The following is a 5,386-nucleotide window of genomic DNA, read 5'->3' on the forward strand; positions in this document are numbered from 1 at the left end:
GAGTACAAATATGAGATTGACCAATGTGTGCTATAGCCATACCTGACCCACTCACGGTGTGGATTTGATCATCTCCTGTGTACCGATCCCGGATGGTGAGCTTCTCTAGGTCTCCTATGATATGGTTCGTCACACCACTGTCCAGGTACCAGTTCGTGTCAACGCCATACTGAGGAGCCGCCATGTTTGCAGAGCGTTCCTCCCCTCCTTGATAGGAGGAGTCGTAACGCTTCCAGCACTTCCACGCTGGGTGACCAACCTTGCCACAGATCTGGCACGTTGGTTTGGTGACGTTGTTGTTGTAGTTGCCACTGCTGCCGTTGTTTCCTCCTAGGTTGCCACGGTTCGGTGGCTTGGAGAAGGGGCCACGGCCACGATCACCGCCGCCTCCTTGCCTGTTGTTGAAGTCGCGCCCGCGGTCACCGCGGTCACCACCACCGCGACCGCGAACGCGTCCACGTGTCTCCGTGTTTGCCGATGACTGAGAGGACCCGCCGCGTAGATTCATGCGAGTCTTGAAGCTTAGGAGCTGCGACTATAGCTCTGGAACCCCGACAGGCTCAACCCTAGAGCACATGGCGGACACCACGGGGTCGAACTCCTCGTCTAGTCCTGCGAGGATGTGAGAGACGACATCGTCCTCGTCCACCTTCTTCCCTGAAGCAGCTAGTTCATCACAGAGGGTACGGACCTTACCAACATAGTCGGTGATAGTCATGTTGCCCTTCTGGAGATTCGTCAACGTGATCCTGACGTTGACGGTCTGTGCATGGGTATGCGATGCCAGCATGCCCTACACCGTGTTCCACAACTCTGCTGCGGTGTGGCATGTTGCCACCTGGATGGCCGTCTCGCGGGGCAGCGTGGTCAGCAGGTAAGAGAACACCTGCTGATCGCGCGCGTACCACTCACTGAACGCCGGATTTGGAGCCTTGGACTTGGTCTTGCCGTCGTCGCTGGTGACTTCAATGTTCATCGGGGGCACCACCTGCTCGACGTCGAGGACGGCCGCCATCTGTGCCCCTCAGATAGCCGAGAGCACGGTGGCGCGCCATAGCACCTCGTTCCCTCTCATAAGCTTCTCTGTTGCGGTGTGTGCAAACGGATATGAGGGGAAGGAGTTCGCCGAAGATCTTGCCATGGATGAATTCGAGGTAGGCTCTGATACCATGTAAGAAGGAAAGGGATTAAGCGTATGCACCTTGGCAGGGACGCGTGCGTGTTGATATATAGCAAGACATTTACAAGATCGGCAGGTTGTTGCTATTCTTGACCTCTACTCCAAGCTATACTAGACATAAGATCTTCTAGTCTAACAACCTGCCAAGTACATCTAATACGCACGCAATACACCGTGACACTTGTCACGTTACACAAGCCTATTCGTTAACACCTACCGGATACAACTGACTGACGGTGTTGTACAATTGCACCAACGGAGGCAGTTGCTATGAACCTTTATGAGAATGACAGGTCACTCGTCCAAGCAATGAATTCCTTCTGAATGTTTTGCTCTGAACATGCAACTAAGATGTAATTCTGAATTTTTTCCTCCAGGCAGTATGCAAGCAGTAATCGAGTTGTTTCAATACAAAACCTATTCTTCATGCTTTTCTTTGAATACCAATACATTGGAGTTTGTTCTGAAGCTCTACACCCCTTCAACTTCTTACAGTTTACTACTAAGGTTCAATCGTAAATCTAGTACTATTTGTTGCTGTTCCGAAACTACTTCATAACAATGGATATCTGTATATATCAACGAATCTGTTTGATGTACTGATAAGATATGATCATTGTGAAATTTAAGTTGAACAGGTCATAGATGTATGCGAGTATGCATGCCACCATGGATTCTTATGTAGTGGTTCTAATTTAGAAGTGAGCATTAAGTTGAAAGAGGTTTCGAGAGTTTCGATCCAAAGATCTGGCAAAACTCCAGTTCAATTATATTCCAGAAATAGGCAAAAGTAATTGGGTAAGCTCAAACTCGGAAAATTCTAGGCATGCCAAAAGATTCCATGCAGACAACCATACAAGAGGATTTTCACCCACCTAGACCTATCCCCAGCAAGCTTGGCTAATCTGGCATTGTGGTACGATGTAGGAAACTGATGGATGTAACCAGATACTTCTGAAGTGGATGTATACGTTTTGGCCCTAGAAACCCTGCTAAAGAGAATGAAATATGTGATCCATTTGAGGAAGATTCCACACCACAACTAACCCTTCCTTCACCAGTGTGTCTCATGCCCAGTGGTCGGAAACTACCAGAGGTTTGTAGAAGAACAAACCCCAGCAGGATCTCTTCCTGTCTCTGCGCCTCCCATGTCATCCCCGAGATGGTTCTCACTTGCAGAAAAAAGAAGAAGAACATATCGGAGGTGATTCAAGGTCTGCGCAGCACTAAAGGTCCTCTTATAGAGTGTCTACCATGCTTTCAGACCCATATAGTAGACCGGTAGCTAGGTTGGATGAATGCTAGAGTACTTTATTGCTAGCTGCAACCCATAGTACCTTTTTATGTTGGGATAGCTCGGCATGTGTATGGACAGATAAAATAGGATCATGTCAGATCGCAATGCCCACTGATGACTATATGCTTGTTCCAGCTGATGCGGTGTCAACAAATCAAAGCTCCAAAACATTACATGCTCACTCCTATTGATGCCGTGTCAAGCAATCAAAGCTCCAAAAGCAATTTTTCGACATAATATGTCTCTTGCCTTGTAGACCGTAATGAAATAATTAGGACGCTACAGAACTGGAGTTCTACCACTATATGTATCTTTACGAGGGCCGTCGATGGAGGGGGCTGAGGTCGGCGACCGCCCAGGGCCCCCAAATTTTTGGGGCCCCCTAATCACTATGTATTAGTCTATTAGGTGTAGGTTTAAATCAGGAAAAATAAAGCTCATGAGCACATTCGCCCAAATTAGCACATATAATAGGCCTCCATTTTAATTGACCAATTCCACCTAGCAAAGCTAGCCCATGAAGTCCTAGATATATAATCGATCAATCAATCGTTTTTCTGCCCTAGTGCATCGATTGCTAACAGGCCCCAACAACGTCCGTCGGTTTTGCTTTCCCCGACCTCCCACCAGAGACTCCGGCGCCAGATCGTCTACCCGATTGCCTGCTTCGGCATCCATCGATCACCCATGACCTGTCAGGTAATGAGTTTATTCGTTTTGATTAGATTAGGTGGGAAGTGGCCGAACGAGGCTAGGATTAGGATACAGTTAAGTTTGACCTCTGTAGTTCAAGTTTTTTCGGTTGTTGAAAAATCATCATATATGTATTGTGTGATTATTTAGTTTGACCCTGTTGGAAATTTAGGGTCCTATTTTGATTTTCGCCCCAGGGTCCCAAATTCTCGAGACGGCCCTGATCTTTACTGTCTGCGACCAAGATGTGTGCTTTCTCCCGTTTGTATATTTATTTGTATCTTGTGATCTACTTGCATAGTGATGACATGCTTGCTCTACTTGTTCTGTATGGTATTTGACGAATTGGTCTTGTTGCTCACCCTTGCCGAAATCTGTTTCAGTTAGCGATGCGTATGTAGCTCTTGAGGATAAATGTTTTCTGCTACACATGGTGCTAAGAGAATAGAGTTGTCACGGGCTGGGGTTGGATTGGACCAGAGGTTGTAGTCGTGGGAGTTCGGAGGACGAGGGCAAAACTCTCGTCGGCCTATAGTTGGAGAAAGAGGTGAGGAGGGGGCACCGAGGCGCAGGTGCACGAGGCGAGAAGATAGATTATTTTCTGGTTGTTCTCCTTGATCTCATAGGGGTGGCTATAAGTAGCCTATCACAATGACGTGACAGACTCCTGGCTATAATCAGCCTATTACAATGACATGACAGACTCCAACTCTAATTTGGTGTTGGAACGGTAACCTTCTTCGGGACTAAACCTTTCCAACTAAGACCGAGACTCTTTAACCTAAATCTAGGACTCTATAATAAAACTGGGACAGAACTAGGGTGGTGCAGGGCCCTTGCGCCTATAAGTCTGGCCCCACATGACATCATCCCAAGAAGCAGAAGAGGTAGCCTGTCCCTCCCATTGAATGAGCACTTGCTGTACACCGCGAGCAATACGAGCACACAATGCATGGACAGGAGTTGGATGAACTCGACCCTGAAATAGTGGAGGGAGCATCGGCGGACCTTCAGGAAGCGGACCATGGTATTTCTTCAGTACCCTGACATGGAAGACATTATGAATGCGGGTGCGAGGGAGTAACTCCAGATGGTAAGCAATTGTATCAATTTTAGCGAGGACCTTGAAAGGCCCATAGTATTTTGGTGCCAGTTTGCCTTTTGCGCCTATTCTGAGGAATGCCGCTGGGCGGTGCTGCAGACGACGCCAAGCCCACTCCCCAACATCAAAGGAAAGGGCCCGATGCTTGTCATCATAGTAATGATTGTACTGTTGTGCTGGTTGCAGGAGGCGCTCGCGGACGTCAATTAAGAACTGGTCGCGGTCGATGATCTGCCGTTCTACCGCCTGATTGCGAATATCACCCCGGAATATAGTCCCGGATAGACGGAGGATCCCATCCATAAACCACCCCGAAAGGTGTCTTTCAACGCTGAATGATATGAAGTGTTGTAGCAGAACTCGACCCACGACAATCATTGGAGCCACTAGCGTGGGCGATCCCGAGTGATGCAACGAAGGTACATAGTGATGACGCGATTCACTGCCTGCGATTGGCCATCTGACTACATGTGGAAGGCAGAACTCATGTGCAAGCATGTGCCCGCGGCTGCAAACAAAGGCTTCCAAAATCCCATGTGAACACCACATCTCTGTCCGAAACGATGGATGTTGGAAAACCATGAAGATGGACGATGTTGGAGAAAAAATCCTTAGCAACAGACTCAACAATGTACGGATGCGCTAGAGGAATAAAATGTGCATACTTGGAGAAACGATCCACCACTGTAAGGATAACACTTTTACCGCCCACCTTTGGTAATGCCTCAATGAAATCCATGGAGATGTCTTCCCATATACGAGATGGTATTGTCAAAGGATGTTATAGGCCAGCCGGATGAAGCTCTTCCGTCTTGTTGCGTTGACAAACCGTACAAGCACGGATATACTGCTGAAGTGCTGACCGTTCTTGAGGCAGATGAAAATCCCTGCGGAAACGATGCAGAGAATTTTGTATGCCTTCATGCCGTCATCATGGGCCACAGCCAGGACCTCATCTACCAGCTGGGACGAGGGCGACAAATAAGCTCGCAGCTGAAAGGTAACAATGCCATCAACTAGAGCCCAAGGCTGCCCCAACTCGCCAGACTCTAGCTGTTCCCTGAATGTATCAAGCGCCGGGTTTGTGTGTGCAGCCTGCCGGAGGGCTTCAAAT

At 48.2% G+C, this 5,386-nt stretch overlaps 1 pseudogene; it reads right to left on the bottom strand.

Moving 5' to 3' along the window:
* Nucleotides 1–513: 513 nt before the first annotated feature.
* LOC119327090 lies at nucleotides 514–652 on the bottom strand (annotated as a pseudogene).
* Nucleotides 653–5,386: the final 4,734 nt, after the last annotated feature.

This window comes from Triticum dicoccoides, chromosome 6B, assembly GCF_002162155.2.
Source record: "Triticum dicoccoides isolate Atlit2015 ecotype Zavitan chromosome 6B, WEW_v2.0, whole genome shotgun sequence".
Lineage (NCBI taxonomy): Eukaryota > Viridiplantae > Streptophyta > Magnoliopsida > Poales > Poaceae > Triticum > Triticum dicoccoides.